Raw genomic sequence first — 21,717 nt, forward strand, 5'->3', positions numbered from 1 at the left:
AATTGTGCATTACTGATTCATGTAACAATATTCTGTGTTTGTATATACGTGTTATATCTTCAAGCACAGCATATTGTCAGATATCATTTGACATTTATTTACCCATTGCAACTCTATTATTATTATTATTTTTTTAATTCTTTTTATTTAGAATAATGAAAACAAACTTGGCCAATGCATTACACGTTAGAGTCTGCTACAGCACCAGAAACACAGTGACAATACGGTACATTCATGACATATACAGCTGTGGAGAACCAGTTTTCATTCTACATCTTCTAAGCCAGTCTGTAGGGCCTGTGGAGGCTCGCAGATGTTACCTCTGAAGTCATTCCAGCACGATCACACCTCCCCCCATTTCCGAGGGCACCCTCGTGCCACGTACACAGTCTTTTCATGCAGCATGCACCAGTCCATGTCATTTTGCCAGTCTACCAATTTTGGTATGGTAGGGGCGCCCCACAATCTGGTGATGTTTCTTTTTGCCACCATTTGTCCAAGTGTTACCCAAATTTTCCCTTTTGCAGGCAGATCTGTAGGCTCCCAGACGTTTAGGAGACATCTCTTAGCCTCTGGGCGTATATCTACCCCACACACCTCTTGCATGCACTGTACCACCCGTCTCCAGAATCTACGCACCTTTGGGCAATCCCAGAGTATATGGAAGAAAGAGCCCGTCTCACCACAACCCCTCCTGCAGATCCTTTCTTCCCCCCCCCTCCCCATCAACTGTAGTCTTGTGCAGGAGATGTACACCCTGTGCAATATTTTCAGTTGGATTAGCCGCAGTCTGGCCGAGATCGCCACTTCCCTAGGGGAAGCAAGCGCATACATCCATTCTTCTTCGTCAATCTCTAGCCCATCAGCAACCCATTTCTCTTTAAGGGAATTTAGCGGGTCAGGGGGATTATTGATCAATTTTTTGTATGTGAGCGAGATGGCGTGTTCTGGCATGTGTCCATCCAGCAGTCTGTCTTCAAGTGGGGAGGCCTGTGGCAGTTTCGTCCCCGGCAGAATATTTGACTGGAGGGAGTGTCTTATTTGCATGTATCTGTAATATTCAGTTTGTGCTAGTTCGTGCGTTTCTTGCAAGTGGACAAAGGAATGAATCCCTTCAGGGCCCCATAAGTCTTTAATTTGCAAGATACCTATAAGGTCCCAGTTGTGGAACTCCTTGGTACGTCCCAAGTTGCCTAATTTTTCGGACGCCCATAGTGGAGTAGCCATGGTAAGGATATTTGACCAACCGAACTTCCGCTGTGCTATATTTGCACTGAGTGTTTTGTCGGTCCCGTGAGTTGGTGTTTACCCGGTTTGGAGTAGAGTGCAGCTTCATAATTCCCCCCAGGAAGTAGCCATCTGTCCATTCCGTACCCGGGATCGTTACCGTTGCTATATGTCCCTTGGTTAATAGCAGAGAGGTGAGCGGCCCAGTAATATTTACGGATGTCAGGGAGGGCTATCCCACCATCGTACCAACCCAGTGTTAGTTTATGCAATGCAATTCTAGGGGCGCCTGCCCAAAGGAGGTCCCTCTGCGCCGCTTCAATTGCTACAAAATAAGAGTTAGGTACCAGGTCAGGATAATTTTGTAAGGCATAAAGAAATCTTGGCAGTGCCATCATTTTAAAGAGGGCCGCTCGACCCAGCAATGATAATGGGAGTTGCTGCCAGGACTTAGCGTCACGTTGGAGCCGTCTCAGAGGCGGTAGTAGATTCCTTTCATAAATCTTGGTCTTGTCTGTGAAGACAAAGACTCCAAGGTATTTGAAACTGTCCTCTGCCACGGTGATCGGGCAGGTGCTGGGGAGCCTCGGGGGGGTCGCCATGGAGGACGTAAAGGTGAGATTTGCTCCAGTTAATACGAAACCCAGAGTTTCTCCCGAAACTCGCGAAAATATCAAGTGCCGCCATGATAGACCTTCGTGGCTTGGAGAGGTATAGAAGGATATCATCGGCGTACAGGGAGATACAACTCTATTATTAAGCATTCTACAAATGTTTGAAAAGATCTGTTAACCAACAAACCTAACCCATCCCGCCTCCCGCCTCCCACTCTCATAATGGCAACCACATCTATATTCTGGAGTACTTTGCGTCCTATTCCATCAAACAGAAAGTTTTAACGTTAATGATTATGGCTTTTAGTTTACCCTGTCTTAAACTGCTGGTCCGTGTGTGGTAACCATGTATTGGACTATTATGCGTTCGGGATGCTAGCTATTAGGTCCAGGACTATACCTTTAAGGGTCTCCAGCATAATATCCCACTCCATGGATATCTGGTTTTTCCGCTGTCCCCTGGCCTCCTAACTACGTATTGAGGCATTCTCAGCCCCACCCCAACGCAGCATTTCACTATGTCAGGTGTAGGCAATAGGGTTTTTTTGCTGACTTCCATCTCATGGTTATGGACCTTTTGGCTATGATTAGAGCGAGGTCCAGGAATCTGAGCTGAACCTTCTGCTGGGCAGAGCGTTTACGTAGGCCTAAAAGGCACTCCTCAGCCCAATGTGTAGCTGTCTCTATGTGAAGCCAGACCGTCTCCCAGAAGCCTCTTAGGTGAGGGCATGCCCATAACATGTGAGTTAAGTGTGCCTGGTCCAGCTGGCAATGAGGGCAATAATGTTGTGCATTTGGTAACATCCGCTATAGTCGGCGTGGTGTGAAATAGATCCTATGGAGAACCATGCTTTGTATAAATTTGAATTTTGCATTCGTCACTTTTTTGGGGTACTCCAATATTACACAGTACTGAAACTGCTGTTACGTAGTGGATGACACCCTAAAAATGCTTGATCGGAATGATGCTTGCCTTCTAATCCTCCTTGACTTATCTTCAGCGTTTGATACGGTCAAGCATGATAACCTCTTGGACTTACTAGAACGGAGGATGTGTCTCTCCGGCCCTGTATTAAACTTGTTTGCCTCCTTTCTCATCAACAGAATGCAAATATTTAAAGTCAATCATTCCCTTTCTTACTCCCTGCCATCCACTCTTCGGGTCCCTCAGGGATCTGCACTCGCTCCCACACTCTTCAACTTGTTCATGGAGCTGCTTACGGATTTACTCAATTCATCCACATCCACATTCACTATCACATGTACGCCGATGACACCCAACTTTACCTAAAAATCTCTTCCCCAGACGACATCAAATCGTTCAACTCAACCCTACTCAAAACTCAACATTGGCTGACTTCCCAACATCTTAAGCTCAACTCCTCCAAAACGGAATTCCTCCAGATGGCACAAACTAAACAGACTGCCATCATCGCTGAGTACTTAAGCCACCTAACAGCTCTCAACTGTACCTCACACATCATTGACTCTGCTAGGTCTCTTGAAATTGTACTTGACAAGTCATTGAGCATGCAGGAACAAATTACTCAGCTTCCAAAGGTGCCAACTACCACTTGAGTATTCTAAGAAAGATTAAAACCTTTCCTCCCCTGCCCCCCCCCCTCCCCCTCCCACTCCCCCTCCAGATGACTTCAAGTCTGCTGTTCAAGTGCTAGTAATATCCAGGCTAGACTATGGCTGCGCTACACACTGTGGGCTTCCCAGATACAAGTTGGCTCCGCTCAGGGCTTTTCTGAATTCAGCAGCAAGGCTCATCACGGGTTCCAGAAGAAAGAGCCACATCTTGCCGATACTGAAATCCTTAAACTGGCTGCCTTTGGAGGCTGGGATTCATCTCCCGATTGCGTGCATTACTCACAAGGCCCTTTACTTTAACACCCCTCGTACCTAGCCCAAAAAAAAATGAAGCTCTCTGCTGGAACTCCTAGAAGATCGGCTCTCACCAATCTGTTGCTGAAACCTCAAAAGTTCCAGAAAAAGAAAACTTCTAATCAGGCGTTCTCTGGTATTACCTCGAGAATCTGGAACTCCTTGCCTCCGCACATCTGACTGATTCCCTCTACGGCTTCTTTAGAAAAAGAACTGAAAGCTCTATGGATGAATGCCCTTGTTTGATGGCACCTTCCGTCAGTAGGGGGTCCTTTGCTTTTGACTATGTCTACAACGTTGGTTTGTGCTCAACCCCTCTATTAGTGTAGCATATAAGTGCAACAGACCATTTCCTCTTGCCTTTGCATATTTTACTGCTCCTCTATCTTTTCCATTACTTTGCTTATCATTGATTATTACATGCACCTCTGTTTTACTTCTGTACATCTGTAAAACGCTCTGATACCTGCTTGGGTCACGTCCGTGCTATATAAAACTTAATATAAATAAAAACATTCCAGCTCACTCCTTGTCTGAAATCTCTTGCCCAATATCCGCCGCCCATTTTGCTCATAAGTCTGTAAGTTGAACCGCAGCATGCACACATACTCCTACATATAACCATTTGATGAGGTGACTCCTTGTCTCCATGTAGTATAAGGCCTTAACCAATTTGTGTGTCGGATTCATGTCTCTGGGGGGGCCCAGTGCTTCCACGGGTCTGTCTGATGCGGTTTGTCTTTTGACATTAAGGTGTCAGTAGTGGGCAATCTCATACTATATAGTTATTAACCTCAGTAATGGCGAGGTACCTGGGACAACCGCTTCTCCTGTGTAAGATATGACTCCGCCTGGCTGACGTGAGACTGTCTGGTGAAGATAATTCAACTGTATCAATTTGAATCTTCTGTTCTTTGATAGCCAGGCCACATGTGCTGTAATAGTGTCCCACTCATTCTGTAACTAATAATTCCCCAGAGTTCTCGCCCATTTGGATCTCAGATAATGGTTTGGTTGTAGTAGACAGAGTAAGATGGTAGAGGTAAAAAGTTGTAACACTATGTATCACTCTAATATAAATAATGTTTGTAGTTAGGTTAAGTGTCTCTGTACCCTCAAATAAACCTCACTATTCTTGTAGTAGAACCATATGCTGCGATTTGGCCTGGTGACATGCCATGATCTCTCTCAAACTTTTCAAACTTCAGAAGTAGGTTTATGTTGTACGTATTTCTAACTTTTATAGAAGGAATAACTTTTACAAAGACCTGCATCTTAGCCAGGCACATACCCTATGGAAAATGTCAAACTACTTAGTGAGTGACCAGACCTAAGTTTTGTTTTTTATTGACATTTCGAATACAATAACAATCTTCAAATTTGCCTCTGTTGTATATCTTGCATTATCTTTTAACACCCTTCCCTGTCCCACCAACTCGCCCCTCTCCTGTCCCTGCGCTCGTCTGTTGTAGTGTCCCTTGAATGTGCCACATCTTCACCAGGAAGGTCAATGCTCTGACAAATCTGGCCTCCATAGGTAGTTCAGCCATTTCAGATGTCCCCCCATTTCCTGGGGCAACCTCTACCCTCGTACACCACCCATTCCACCATCATGCACCAATCCATGGTCCTAAGTCTGGGACCTGCCTAGCTTCCCATGACTTTGCTATATTTCTTTTTGCCACTACTAGGCCCAATGTTCTCCATGTCTCTTGTGCCCTGTTGGTGTCTGTCTCTCCCCAGATAGTCAGAATGCATTGCTTTGCAAAGACACATATGCCGTCACCCCCCACCTCACCCAGGCATTCCATCACTGTAGAACAAAACTCCTGCAGTATTGGGTACTTCGAGAGGATGTGGAAGACAGACAATGGACACCCCTCGTCCTCCCCATATTTACCATTGTTCTTTGGGCGTAATTAGAGCAATGAAGGATCCATCGCTGGATCAGCTTAAACCCTGAGAGTATGGCTACCTCCCTGAGGGATGCAAGGGCCTCTTCCCATCCTCGGTCTTATAATCTCCCTAGCACTCGTTCCCACTGCTCCTTTAAATGTGCTAAGACATCGAGTGTAGTTAAGTAGTTTTTATAAGTCAGTGACGTGGCCTTTTGGAGCATGAGTTCGTCCAGTACCCTATCCTTAAGAGGGGAGAACTCCAGAAGGACTGTTTCCCTTGGGATCACCGCCTGAAGCACGTGTTCTAGAGTACACCAAAGTGATGTCCAATTTGTCACGGTATTGGTGCTAGCAGTATCTGACCACCCCTATCAATTTAGAGTAGTTATTAAATCTATTGGTATACTTGTCAAACAGGGCTCACCATGGTGATAATGACTCTTGTATACTGTTTCGCCAATCATTGTAATGATTGGCCCCACATTGATACAATCTCAAGCTGCACTGCTATAATAACCTAATTAAAAATCTAGGTTCGCTCCGTAACAAAAATAATTGCAGTTTGCTGAATGTGACCCTGCAACTTCCTTCATTCCACACTAGTTCCTACCATATGTTTAGTTTTTTTCAAAAGTGTACGCTACGATCGTGATATAAGCAGGGAAATAAAATAATATTGATAGGATCACCGTTTTAGAACGGGAATTTCTCCACATCTCTGAAAAAGAGTCAGCAGTTCCAAAACCATATAAATGTGCTGATAACTCTCTGTTTGACCTAGGTTTCCTGCAAAGTATTCTGAGTTCAAATGATACATTTGTAAGCCTAGTTATTTGTTAGGGCTACCCTGGCCAGGGCCGCCACCTTTGTGCGATAGCGAGGGAATAAAAATGATTTGTCAGTTCTTTCTTAAGAAGAAACTTTATAGAGGGTTTTTGCATTATAATCCTTTTGGCCAGCTAGTCTTTAGGGTTGTGCCTCTGCTTTCATATGACGTAGACTTCTCTGATGTAGAGTGGTACTACATTTGGGCACAAATCCATTTTGGCTGGAATGAACAAAGTGGTGCAGCACCATCATTAATCAACTAGCAAATAGCCATGCATACCAGCTAGGGCAGTGGTTCTTAAGCTTTTTAACTTCTGTGGAGCTGCGCTTAATCATTATTGGAATCCGAGGGCCACCACTGAGTCATTACTGGGCTAATGAAGATGGGGGATCAAATGATGGTTATTGGAGCTGTTGTCTGTGGAGATGGATATAACCAACTGGGTGCCATCGGAATATGAAACCAATGACAACCCAAAGGGTCAAACCGTCTCGGCCAGTGGAAGGAGATAAAGATTAAAAAAGGGTGGATTTCAAAAAGGACATCTGTGGCACCCCACAGTTCAGAGGAAAATAGTGAGAATACCAAAACTGGTCATGCACCTGGAACGATCTATTCCTCACATAGGCATCGTTGCCGTCCTCTGAATAAGAGTGGCATGATTTACCATGTTGAATGCCGCGCTCCAGTCCAACAGGGTGATCAACCCTCCTCTGTCCAACAAAGCTGTAAGTTCCTTGACCACAGGCAGCACGGCTGTTTCGGTGCTGTGGCCTGAACCCCATTTGGGTGGGGTGGAGGAAGTCATTGGACTCCAGCAAAGTTGAGAGATGCTTATTGACCTACTTCTCCAGAAGCATTGAAAACCCTGGCCACATAGAGATTGGCCTAAAGTTGCTCACACAAAGTAGGTCTAACCCCATCTATTTTAGGAGGGGCCTAACCCCTGCATGCTTCCTTTGTGCGGGGACCTGACCACTGATAAGGGAGAGGTTAAGCAAATCCATCAAGGTGGGAGAAGTACTGTCATATCCTTGCTGCAGGATATGAAAGTGGACAGGGTCTCGAGGTGAACCTGATTTTACTTCCTTTACATGGTCCTCAAGCAGGCTCACACTGAGATCTAGCAAAGTTGAAAGTCTACCCTGGCTTGTGCTCAAGAAACTTCTCAACATGAGGGTACCTCAGTGACTGTGCCGTCGGAAAAGGAAGAGTATATATACTGATTATTTTTATGAAAGAAAAGAGACAGATTGTTACTATGCTCAGCAGAGGCTTCTAGCGCAGAGTCAACAGGCTTGGGTTTTGTAATATCCCTAAGGATCTGGGGTAGTTGGCAGAATGTTCAATTTTTATCAAATTGTAGGTGGATTGAGATGCTTTATTAATCTCTGTATCATAACGTCTAATGGCACTTCTATACTTGGCTTTACGAGCTTCATCATAGAACCATCCCCAGCATCTTTCCAGTCATTTGCAGGCTTTTTTCAGAGCAAACAGATTGGCCTTAAACCAGGGGGATTTCTTCTCCCAGTAAGTAACTTTAATCCATCTAGCATGTAGGACTGTGTCAAGTGAGGTAACGATCCAATCATTGAGTCTACGTGCTGAGGAACTGACATTATCTGTCAAGTTAGGTCTTGTTGTCGTCTGTAGGACTGCTGACCAATCATCCAGATTTAACTTTGATCAGCGATGTTCCTAGTGCCTAACCTGAGGCCTAGCAATATAGGTGACAGATAACGTTAAAGGGATCAAAAAGTGAACACACTATATTTAAGGGATAGTGCTGAATGGCTGAAGATTGGTGACATTACTGAGCAAAAAATGGATAGTGTGGCCCTTTTCATGGGTTGGTCCCTTTACTAATTGTAACCGTTGTAGAGACAGTCATGTGACTGGTTCCTAGAGACCGCATTGTCCCGGTGTAGGTTAAAATCACCAAGTACAGTGAAATTTACCCTTTTTACACCTAATCCTGCAACTACATCAGGAAGGGTCGCAGGAATTGAGCAGAAGGGCCTGGTGGTCCATACAGTGCGATCCTCGAGAATCTGAAAGTACGACGGTCAAGTTAAAAAGGAGGCTTTTACAGTTCTCAATATGGAGAGGAGCAACAATTCCTTTCAGGGTTTCTCAATGGATAATGGCAATCCCACCCCCTCCTTTACCTGACGGTCATGCCTAGTGATAGAATAGCCTTGGACCACATCAGGCCGGAGCTATCATGCTGCCTACATATTAGAAAATGAAAATTATATATTTTATAAATTAGGAGAATATATTTCCCCCATTGACTTCTATTAAGGCCTCAATCGGGTTCATTAGTATGGGACTGAATGCAAATATACATTTTTTACTCCTTACTTGTCAGGAGCACTGAGAAAGTGCTATGACAGGCACAGACAGCGTGACAAATGTTGTGCGCTGGCCTGCAGGAGCAGGTTACTGGTAGTGTACACGCCGAGTCACACAAGGCCAGGCCCTGTCTGCAAAAGCCCGCCGAGCATTCAGCTCTTTGCATACAGGAATCGGGCGGAGACTAGCCTTGAAATCAGTAGTCTCCTGCCTGAATCTGGAGGGTTGGCATGTTTGAGCCAAGTCTCAATAAGGAAAAGTACATTGGACGCAGATTCCAATAAGAGGCAGCGAATATTGAGTTATGTATGGCAGTTAACCATAAGCATATAACAAACTGTGGTAGAGGGAGACCTGAGTGACTGGGTCATGTCAGGTTGGAGCCGCTGGCTGCAATTGACACAAGCTACAGAAAAGTGATTAGGGCCCATTGGATGAAGACAGGAAACAGCTAAAGAGGACTGGATTGGTGCGCATACAATTGACTCACTGTGTAATGTATCTTAGTTTGAGTAAAAGGAGCAGGGTATCTGGCCCCGGATGGGCGCAAACTGGCTTTCCGTAGGCGCTCTTCTGTGCGGCATCCTTCATTTATTGGGGTTATCTGGAACACTAGAGTGCATCAGGGCAAAAGATGGCTGACAAGTGTCCAGACTGTGTGTAACCCGTGTGCAGAATTTCCTCACTGTGCAGTCCCTCACATATTTTGAAATTCTAGTGTCAATGCTTCTAGTAACAATCAGCACTCCGTATAGGATTCACAACTATTAAAAAGAAACAATTGATGCAGGATTTTAAAAAACATCATAATTCCCCCCACGCAAAGGTTTTTTAAAACGTTTTTAAAGCGTCACAATTCCCCCAGTGCAAGAGTTTTCAAAGCTTCCATTTCCCCGTAAGTTAGGAGACGTAACCGCTTGTCCATGCTGCGTCCCTCATTTTTTGGGTCCAGCCGGAACACTAGAGCGTGTAAGGGCAAAAGATGGTGGAAAGAAGTGTCCAAATGCCGTGTAAAGTGCAAGCGTTAAATAATCGCGTAACTGAATAATTGTCTAAATGGGCAGTTGTCGAATGAGCCTTACCTTGCAAAATGTAGTGGTCGAGGGAGGGAGATGGTCCCATTAAACTAGAATACCTTCTTCCTAGAAGTTGCACAAAAAAAACACCATAATATAATTTCTGTAACCCCAAAAAAAACCACCATAATATATTGATGCACTGAGGTGCAGTGCCTCCATAAGGGTAGAGAAGAGTCGCCCACCCTTCTGCCAGCGCAGCAAACATGCAAAATAAAATTGTAATAAAATAATTTTATTACAGTTTTATTTTTCAGTTCAGCTGGCCATCTGGAGCCAAGTGTTGGGCGGGACCATCACTGCTGACTGCCAGCAGTGGAAGAGGAATAGTGTACACCTAAAGTTTAAAGTGTGCATGTCACTTTGGCCGGTCTAACTTGCGTTGGGCAGCCTCACAAGCGCACTTTAAACCTCTCCATCTGAGCTGTCTTATACAGCTGGGTGGAGAGCAGGCACAGGGCTCCAGTAACTGCAGGAGTGCTGAGCCAGCCTGCTCCAACCAATCCTAGCGCTTCTCTCATGCTGATTATCCACCTGGCAAGGGGGCTTCTCTGCTAAAGCTGAGGAGCGTCGCCCCACTGCTGTCAGGGACTGTCTGGGACTATGTGGGGAACACAGTCAGGGACTTGGGCAAGGACTGGGCACTGGGTAGAAAAGTTACACAGCGCTGCCTAGGATCATACAGGGAGTCGGAAGAGAAAGAGGGATCCAAATGGGAAGCCTATACAAGTGATCAAGATAGGTAAGACTTAGAAGGGAGGGCACTCACAAAGCAATTTAGCATTCAGAATAACTACACCCAGGACGAATGTGCAAGACATATGAAACACCATTAACTATAAAGGGGGGTGTGGGGTAAAGCACTCGGGAGCTCCACACGGGAAGACTGAAGCTCAGTAAGTTTCTTACCCACAATTGCTGTTACAGATACTGACAGCAAATACCCACATGTAGGATATGGATGCAAAGGCAGGGTCTGAGGTGCTTATACCTATGGTGATGTTATAAATGTAACTCAAAGACAATACTCACAGTGAACAAGAAACACCACCTAGGTAGTCCGCTGTGCCCACGGATCCTCTCGATCAAACCGGAACACGCAAGGCAGTAACAGCAAAGGGGTAGAACTAAACACAAGCACAATAGACAAGGAGCTAGCAAGGAGGAGTGCATAACAGGAAAGGAAGAAAAAGACAGGGCACACTTGGCAGAAAGCAGGTAACACACATACAAGGCAACAGAAGCAAGACCTCAGAATAGAAAGACAGCAAACTAGAACTGGAACCAAGGAAATGGGAAGAAGAGCAGGGACTGGAAAAGGATATACAGAAGGGGAGGCTACAAGGGTATACTAGAATAGTGCAGGTTAAGGAATCAAGAAAACAAAGTTGCATAGAAGGCAGTGCTGGGGCAGGAACAAGAAGTGAGCTAAGGCTCAGGAGTCAAGGCAGCACTGCAGACAGTGCAGGTTTAGGAACAGGGAATTACCAAAGCTTCAGGAGTCCAGGTAGCACTGCAGGCAGTGCTAGTTCAGGAAACAGGAAATTACTTTAGCTCAGGAGACAAGGTAGCACTACAGGCAGTGCTGGTTCAGGAACAGGGAATTACTAAAGCTTGAGGAGTCAAGGTATCACTGCAGGCAATGCTAGTTCAAGAAACAGGACATTGCTACAGCTCAGGAAACAAGGAGTCAAGAGAGCACTGCAAGCAGTGCAATTCAGGAACAAGAACTAGCTGAAGCCCAGGAACAAAGAATAACTACAGCTCAGGAACTCCGGAAACAAGAGCACTGCAGGCAGTGCTAATTCAGGTACAAGGAATAGCTACAGCTCAGGAACTCAGGAAACAAGGTAGCACTGCAAACAGTGCTAATTCAGGAGAAGGGTAACTGCTGCAGTTCAGGAACAAGGAATACTAAGGCTCAGGGGTCAGGGGTCAGGGTAGCACTGCAGGCGGTGCTAATTCAGGAACAAGGAAAGTAGCAGCAGATCAGGAAGAAGGCATAACTAAAGCTCAGGAAACAAGAACACCAAAAGCCCAGGAACACTGGAAACAAGGATCGGTCTCACCGGTATACAGCTACAATGACCAACCTTGGCCTGAAGGGAGCTGGGGCGTAAAAGAGCTCACAGTGATCATATGCATTAGGTGTGAGCAGGCTAGCAGCAGCCAGCCACAGGTGAGCTGAATTCCTCCACCCATCCTTGGCCTGCAGGGGTGGAGATAAAGCAGTGAGCATGGAATTCTGGGTAATTGAGTTTCAGGCATGAGTAGGCTGGCTTCAAGTATAAGCAGGATGGCTTTCACAAAACCCGGCATGGCTTGGGAATGGATGTCAGTTCCCAATAAGTGTCCAAATGGCTGGAAGTCATGATATGCATAAAGGTGAGTGTCTGGAAGCATATTAGAATACTGGAAAGTCCCACTATGTGGCCCCTCTGGTGCTGGGTACGAGAGCGAATCGTGACAACTCCTATTTGAGCGGTGCAAAAGTGAAAATGAAGTGATAATAACAATAGGTTATTATCATTTTATTTTTCTGTGCGGACTGGAGCCAGGTTAGGCGGGGCTGGGCTCCCCGCCATCAGGGGCGCAGGAGTGATTTACATTCCCTAAGTGCGCATCCCTGTTTGGCTGGCCAAACAGTCCTGCACAATTAGCATGTTCTTCACCTGGCTGTGTTGTGCATCCTGATGGAGAACATGCCCAAGCTCCCAGGTACTGCCTGAGCGGCCAAGCAGGATGCTCAGGCCAATCACAGTGCTTCTCATGCAGCGTCTCGATTGACTGAGAGCCTGCTTCCGGTGCTGCCAGTGCAGACGAAGAGAATGGAGCAGAGGCGGGCAGCGGCGAAGGATACGTTTATTTTTTAATCCATTCACCCCCTTTCCCCGCCTCACCACCCCTGTTCCGGGGCAGCCGCGACTGAATTGGTTAGGGGAGCTGGTACAGAGACCGTTTTCTTCCTTTTTTTTCCGATGAACTGCAGGACCAGAAAGTAGTAGGTAATTACGTTTTTATTTTGTACCGTTTATGTATTTTTGGACTCTACCAGGCAGTGTGAGAAACTTGCACTGCCATCAACTCCAGAGCTCTATTAATTACGGACCACGATTGAGAGTTTTGGGGTTGCGCCTAAGGTAGTTCCCTCCGACGCCTTTATTTCTTTGTCATGGCCCATCGCCTCTCCCTCCTCTACCTCTCTCACGGATGCAGGTCCCAAAAAACCCAGCAACTGACTTTACATGGTGACAGCTGCGAAATGGCAGCAACACACTGCTGCCTCTAATTTACTATCGGCTCTGGAACTGACACAACAGGTCAGGGCTTTAAGTGGGCCGGGTCTCACCAGAACTGAGCACCGTCAGTTGTTTAAAGGGAGACTCGAAACAGGTCCCTATTGGGCTCTGTTTTGTGCCCTGGCACACGCGCTCCGTTTTTTCCCAGACTGCAGTGACAGCAGGCCCATCGATGTGCGCGTGCTCACACTGCTCACTTTTCACTAGTGAAGAAGTTACGGCATGACGTCATGCCAGGTGAGCGTTGTAGGGGGAGGGAAATCCTTTAAAGAGAGTCCTTATCTCTCTAGATTTCCCTTCTCTTTTTGAAACTCAAAAGCAGCAACATTGTCGTGGTGTCACCAGGGCTTTAAGTGGAAGCATTTTCAATATTATACACAGGCCATAGTTTCTGATTATTTATCTTCTGCAACTAACAACCATTGACAAAGCCAATAGTCCTGAATTATAGGTATGATGTTACTCGTTGAATCCTATATCTGTTTGCAATGACAGAAACCGCAAAATACCAGTGGGCCGGTACACTATGCGAAGCACAGATTTTTAACTTGTGTGTTTTTAAGCCACACCCTTAATGATATGGGCCACGCCCTTTCAGAGCCGCCCCCCCCATTTTTTACATCCCCCCATTAACGCCCTGCAACAGGTAATGATTATGTTGTGAGTAAAGAAATGTTCCATCAACACCGTTTACTTGCTACCATTTGGGCCCAGATTGCTCTCACCCTTCCCCTGCTGTTCCCTGTGTTAGACACTGCCTTCCGTTTCACTCGATCTTCAACTGTTTTCCGCTCATATTTCCTGAAGTGCCCGCCTACCACTTTCTAATGCAGTCGGCCGCCACTGATTGCACTGCCCTCTATCCCCGCTTCCACCAAGCTATAGGGAACTCTAACCGTCTAACGGGCCGAAGTTGATTGGGCTCTCAAGGCACTATGGATCAGTTATTCTTGGCTAATGAAATGCCCTCATACTAATACTAACTAACAGGCAAACTTGATATGTTAATTAGTTGATACTGTGTTTCGAATTTTATTTCTGTGGCTTGCTTGGCTTCACCTCGTATAACTACTTTAGCACCCTAACAATTGACAGATGGTTGCACTTCCATGCCGGAACTAATAAACACAATATAACAATTGTATTGTTTATTGTATTTTTGTATTCTGTTGACCGCTAAAAGAATCAAAGTTTTTTTTTTAACGTGCCTGGTTATTTATTTATTTCTTAATCTTCAGAGTTGAAATAGGTACCTTCACGATCCTCGACTTCAGTGATGATATTCACTTCTCATGAATTTAATTATAATATTAATCATACTGATATTTTGTGTAGTATTTTACGAAGGTAAAAAAATGTGGTTATTACTTAGAATAAAGTTATTTGAGATCGACATTTTAATTGACAAATTGTGAACGGTACGTTAGCACCATCTAGTGGTAATTGGAAATGTAAGCACTGCTCAATTGTTCTCGAGAAGTGAGCTGAAAGTGATAATTCTGTTTAGGAAATCCTTTATGTATACTCTTGAAAAGATGGAGCAGCTGCAGCAGTAGGGTGACCAAGTAGCATGGGTGCAAATTCAGGACGGTGTGTGTAAAAATTCAGGACAAGGGGTCAAATTTCAGGACAAAAATTTGGGACAACACATACATTTTACAGACATATCAGAAGAGGTCACACAAAAGTATAAAAGTACGTAAATAGACAACCAAAATAAGTACAAGTCAAATTAAGTTTATATTAGGTTGAGACAATCGTGCACTTCACAGTTTTTCAGTATGCGAACAGCTTTGCAAAGCAACATCAGGCCAGTTTTCTTTTTAGTTAATAAAGCTTTATTAAATAAAATATGAATTTACACAATTATATATTACACATAATGAGAAATGAAACTATGAACTATAATTTTATCCATAAAGGCAAAAAATTACTAAGACTTAATACAAAGGAAGGAGTACATCATAATCTTAATAAATGAAATCATTCTGTACTTAAAACATCACATTTTTTGCTATTTTGTGTAATTAAGGAAAGAAGAGAACAGAAGACATCAGGCCCTTTCTGCAATCAAGATTTGTGCTAATGTAACAATCAACATACAATAGTATTTTTGTGTTTTTTATGTTTAAATCTTGCTTTTAAATGTACAGTGAAAACGCCGTTCCAGTCCCATGACATTAAGAAGCACTTAGCTGAATAACCCATTGTATTCATGTTTATACAGAATTCTTTTACCTTGCACCTTATATTTATTAACGAATAATATTTTCAGGGACATCAGAAACTGAACTGAATACTGTTTTAAAAGTGGGCATCACTTCTACCCTTCACAAATATCTACCTTGACAATGTGGTAAATGACCTATAGATGGAGGCCTTGCACAGATGATTGCTCTGCCGCCAACAGTTTATTTTATTTGTATTTTTTCCATCCAGCATGGCTCCAAGACAAAAGTAGAATGCCTTGCCCTAGTCTGCTGCAGGAGAAGGCACCCCACATGCTGTCACTACAATAGGGCACATTGTCATTCTATAAGTGATAATCAGCTGCAGTCTTAGAATGACAATGGTCCAGTCCACAGTCGTTGTGAGGTCTTCGAGGGGCTGCTGCAGGCAGACTCAGTCTACAGTTTAAAAGATAAGTGCGAGAGGCCCTGAGTGAAAACTTTTAAACTCATGTGGCCTCTAGCAAGGGAACAAACAGCATAGCTTCCTAAAATTCCCGAAATTCCGGACCAAAGGAGTCCATAAAAGAAATGATGATGGACAACAGACATCATACTAAATAACAGCCGGTCCGTGAATTTTACGGTCGGTTGGTCACCCTAAGCGGAAGGTTAATGATGCCTTCCTATTAAAAAAAAAAAAAAAACCTTGCTGTGCAGTAACTGTGATGCTCGGCTTATTTATTTTACTAAGACATAACAAAAAAGTGTTTGGTTCAAACCTGTTTTATCTTCTGGTAGCAGCTGCGTGCGGAGACCCATACCGAGCTGTATGCCGAAATTCGGTGCCTGAAATAATTAGCTTAAAAAGTGATTGTTTTGTGGTTGTTTAATTACTAAAACGTATTCAATCGTTCCTCCGGGATGAGCTTTTGACAATGCCTTGAGGACCTCTTCTGGTCCTAGCGTAGGAAACCTTAGAGATGAAAGGTCCTCCAAAAAAACAATGGAAGAACCAACCTAGTGGCCCAATGGCAATTGGACAGTTGAGTTTAGTGGAGGATATGTACAGAACTATTTTACCACTTACAGTTGCACTGTTTACGGCCGTGTAAGTCGCTACACCTCACATGATTTATCATTATTAGGCATTATTCCAGTACACACCCAATTTACAGCGGCCTGTCCCTATCTCAGCTTGCAATAAAGGGGAAAATGGAGGGAGCTTATTAGTCGTAACAAGCTCTTAATAAGTGGTTGTGGAAGTTGAGTGTTCTGTTTACTCTGGGCCTCATTTACGAGGAATTAACGCAGGGCAGTGCAGCAAGCCATTTGGCTGCGCTATGGTGCTTTAATTCCGAAGCACAGGGATGCATCATATTTACAGCAAAATGGCTGATCCCTTTGCGCTCCCTTGCACTGGTGCACAATTTGCTACCAATGCGTAAACACAGGCACACTTGCACCATAGTGCAAGGGTGGCTGCGTTGTGGGTAAAATTTGTGTGTGTGCAGGAAGGTGTCCCTTCCTGCACATAAACAATCTGAAATGGGATTTTTATACTTGTATGTGTGCTGCTTAAAGCAGCACACCTAGAGTTAAAAAACAGTATTTTTTTCAGTGATTGTTTTTCTGGAGGAAGGTGCCCCCTCCTGCAGAAAAACAATGACAATAGGTGATTTCCTCTTCCTGTGTGTGCTGCAGAATGCCGCACACATAAAAAGAGGAAGAAAACAGGGCGAAATGAAAACCTTTCTCCTTGTCGGGCCTTCAGATGCATTCCCATGTTTGATTTCTCATTAATCTGGGTATGTGTCGGGTTCCATAGGTGTTGCCTGGGAAAACCCACAGCAACACCCATGGAACGCACCATTCACGCAAAGTGCTGCGTGTAAAGGGGCTGTATTTACAAGGACAGGAAAAGCCATGCAGTGTGGCTTTACCTGTACTTGTAAATATGGGGCAGCAGATTGCGCCGCTGGTGCGTCACAAAAAGCGACATACCTGCGGCTCAAAGGGCTTGTAAATAAGCCCCTTAGGGTCTACCAGCCTAAGTGAAGCAAGCCCCTGCATTGCTGGTTCAGTGGATCCAAAACTCTTGAGAGGGAAACATGTTAACCAAGGCAAATTAAGGTCTGTGGAATATGGGATGCCCACGGGGCCCTTTTCATATTCTGCAAGGGAATGGAGACAATCGTTTTATGTAACGGCCCCGGGCATTACCACAATGATCAGTCACTCCTGCCTAGGTATTCAAACTGCAACAGAGTAAATAGAGGTGCTTCCTTCATGGAGCATCTTCTGTCCATGCCCCAGAATAAAAGCTACCAAGAGATAAGAAGTGTGGCAGAAAATGGATCACTTCGAGAATGTCATTTCACAAGTTCAGTGCCCCACTGTCAGAGCGACTCCCTACAAAGAGTATTGTCAAGTCAAATAATCCTTATCCGGTCCAAAAAGACCATAAAAGCACATGTTAAAAGCAAATTACAAACGGATCCCACACATTAAAATTGCAAAAGTCAATTACTGAATTGTACTTCATCATTGCTCTTCCTTGCCATCATAGCTGGGTCATTTTGTGTATTTTTTCATTAAGCTCCTCGCCTGAGTAATAAAATTCAACATTGGGTAAGAGATTGTTAGTAACTCACAGCATTGTAAAAGCAATAATCCTTCTTGGTGTGTTTTAAAACCTTTCTCAGCTAAAAGTGGGCATAAAAAACAGGTTCTAAAAGCAGAGCATAAAGTGCAGAATAACAAAGTGCTTAGTGGACCGTATGGACACTGTGTTGCATGGGCAGCAGGGTAGTGAAGCAAACCACGTGCCAGTAAAGGGGAAAGCCACCGGAAAGTGAATCATATTCATCTGAAGGCGGGTTAAAACAAATCTGTGTTCTGGTGCCTTTATCCATGATAGATGGGGCTCCAAGCCTTCGCAGGTTGGCAAAGGGATATACGAGTGGACAGTTATCATGTCTAGAACTTTCTCAAGTCTCATCTTATCTCTATGGGAATGGTATGTGTCCTTTACCAAGGCCTTCTGCGTAAACCAATCTCGCTAGTATTCTCGAAGACACTGGGTATTCCTAGGTCATGAACAGTGTTTTTTTATATACTTGATCTATGAGATGTCTAGCTTATTAGTCTGTTTCAGACAATCCTCTACTATTCCCTGAGTAAAACGTAACTCTTTAATGGACCAGATTTTAACCCACAGCAAGATGGGTGTCTAGCCCACCATATCTTCTATGAAATCTAGGCCCATTTCATTGTGACTGATAAAACTTGATGTTGCTCTGGGAAGTCCTAAAAGGCTTGCTGCCTGGAGGGTCTTTACAGATGTAATTTCCCAGACTCCTGCACCATATATACCCACATATCAGGGGGGGGGGGGTTGTTGTGTCCTAATTTGTTTGCAAATCTAAACCGAGATTCACAATCCACCTCCAACTACTAGGCATTTTGAAGAATCAAACGGCCCCATTTCAAACTAGTGTTAGAATGTCTAGGTAGCTAAAGTCCATTGTTTTCTTTATTGGTGTATGGCCACTAAAAACATCTTTGAGCGGGTGGTCTTTGGCCTGCATTTTAAAATGTAGGATTTATCATTATTTACCTTGAGGTGTAGCTCCTGCAAAAAACTATAAAAATCAATTTGCAGAGCGGGCCAGGAGGATTGTAAAATGCAAGTGCAGGAGGAGGGTGAAATGCGCTGCTCTAGGTTCTAAATGATGTAGCTATTGTAAATCTTGCACAAAATCAGCAGAGCACTCTGTGAAGTCTAAGCCTAACATGATTCTAATTACAGACATCAAGGATGTGCACTGTGTTAGAGGGTGAGAGCAAATTAGTTATCCCAAATGACTCCAAAACTACAAAAATAGAACCAAAGAACACTTAACAGAACAAGAGCTCAGCTATTGTTGTATGTGGAGCTATGATCTAAAATATGCACTTCACTTACATTTACTGATACTTGGCAAATCCAATTTTATTTGTGTATGAACTTAACTGAATTTTTTCAGCAAGACCTGGTCCATTAATTTCCCTAAGGGTTTACCCAATACAGTCGTACCGCTTAGGCATTTTTTTTCTTACACGCTTTTCATTTAATCATCACCCTAACCACACATCACGTCGCCCGCCCTTTGATTTGTGGAGTCCCACCCTTTTTAATATTTACCTTGCCCCTGGCCCCACTTATTGAGCTACACAATGTTCGTGTCATCTCATATGCTGATGACACACAGCTGATGTTTTCTTTTAAGGACCACTCAGATGCAGCTACTCCTAAACTCAACCATTGTCTGACAGACATCTCCACCTGGATGACTACAAACTGCTTGCGGCTTAACGCCGATAAAACTGAAGTATTGTTTTTTAATCAACCTTTGCCCCCCCCCCCCCCGATGCCCTGTCTCATCATCGAGGAACTTGGGATTCAAAATAGACAATAGATTGTCGTGCAAGACCGAGATAGGACATTTTTCCTCTACATGCTTCTGGAAACTAAAGGCACTACGGACAGTCCTCCACCTTCTACCGATGGATTTCATAAAAACTATTGTCCACGCACTGGTGACATCACAATTCGACTATGCCAATAGTCTATATTTGAGCCTACCAGGCTACCTGTTCAGAAAGCTGCAAACAATACAGAACACAGCTGCAAGGCTCATAAGAAATGTTTCTTTAAGACATCACATCTCACCACATCTACGTAGCCTTCACTGGCTACCGGTAAGAAAACTAACAGAATTCAAGGCACTCACCCTTGCTTACAGAGCAATAAATGGAACTGGCCCCCACTGCTTAAAGAAAATAATCTACAAATCACACCACATAAGAAATCTAAGGTCTAAACACCAAAAACTTCTCGTTACCCCTCGCTTTGTGAAGGCCAGATTGGGCGGATGCTTATTCTCAGTCAAAACAACCATTCTCTGGAATGCCCTACCCATACAAATCAGAAATACCTCATCGGAGCCTAGCTTCCTTAAGCTACTGAAAACATGGCTCTTCAGTCTCCCGTAGATTCACGCGGGCCTCACAGTGCTCATCTCCTAATCCATCTATCGCAGCTTCAGCGCCGGAACACTCCCGTTGGGGGTAGCCGCGCGCTCTATAAGCTACATAATAAATAAATAAATAATGTATCTAACTCATATAACAAAATGAAATGTTTTACATACACTTGGATATTAGCATCCTCGGTCATATTGCTACATTGATTTGCACATACTTGCTGACGTTTGTCCTGTTTGAAACAGCCACACTATTTTAAATGTGTGCTGTTTATATGTAGTTGCAACTAGGACCTGTAGCCATGTCGTTAAATAAAGGAAAACAAGGAGGTGGTTATCAGAAACACAGTATCATTTTTATGTTTAACAGTTTCATCTAACTACACAAGTAGCTAGAAAACCTGCATATCTGCTTATGGGAGAAGAACGATAGGAGAAATAAGTTAGTGCAGCTGCCTAAGCAATGAGTCAGTCCAAGTTGGTCAGAAAAGACTGTAGGTTGAAATCTCAAACCTGAATGTGCTTATTTGACTGGGTAAGATGCCAATGAAAGGTCTTGTGCTCATGTATGCTGTGGATAATGATATTAGTAAAGTAGTCTACAGTTTCGAACTTTATACAGACCACATTCTGCACTGTACTCAATTTACAAATGGAATCTTAAATCTGCACTTGCAGAAGTACTATTTCACAAGGGTGCAAATTTACAATTTGCCGTAATTCACAGAATTCAACAGTTGTATGCCTGAGAAGCTGTTCCAGTTGCATCTTTGCAGGTGAAATACTGTAGGTGTTACTTTTTTTTTTATTTTAAAGTTGGAATTTCCCCAGTGTGTAATTGTACACAGTCTATAATTATGCACTGTGCAAAGGCACCTGGCTGTGCAAATACATGAAAACATTTGTTTTCCCTTTAAAGAATTCTCTTCTACACCTAAACCAAATTTTGATGTGATCCAGTCCCCTACCCACTCAAGAAGGGGAGTTACTCCAGCCCTCCGCTGGAGTAACACTTTGACTGTTTCCATGGTGGGAAAGGATCAAATAGGAGTTAGTGTGTTGCGACAAACACACGTTTGTGGGTATTCACAAACTTACCAGGAAAACCATCCCTTGATTTGTTTACTCCTTCAGTGGGGTGTACTACCTCCCTCGTAATTGTATGTACTTGTGACAGAGAATTATGTAAGTTGTGAAGCAACTTAACATTTGTCAAGTATCCTTTTGAGCATAGTTGTCAGGCATAAGATAAGCATTTATATGTAAACAAACTCATGATGTGGTCAAAGTTGTTTCTGTGCGGTGAACAGCTGAACATTGCTTGGATTGAG

The 21,717-nt window shown here is 43.9% G+C and overlaps 1 protein-coding gene across 2 annotated transcripts in view; it reads left to right on the forward strand.

Annotated features, from left to right (window-relative positions):
- Positions 1–21,717, forward strand: part of DDX59 (DEAD-box helicase 59) — a 79,216-nt gene that overhangs the window by 56,248 nt on the left and 1,251 nt on the right. The gene's annotated exons all lie outside the window — the stretch shown is intronic.

Source organism: Lissotriton helveticus, chromosome 1_1 (assembly GCF_964261635.1).
Source record: "Lissotriton helveticus chromosome 1_1, aLisHel1.1, whole genome shotgun sequence".
Classification (NCBI taxonomy): domain Eukaryota; kingdom Metazoa; phylum Chordata; class Amphibia; order Caudata; family Salamandridae; genus Lissotriton; species Lissotriton helveticus.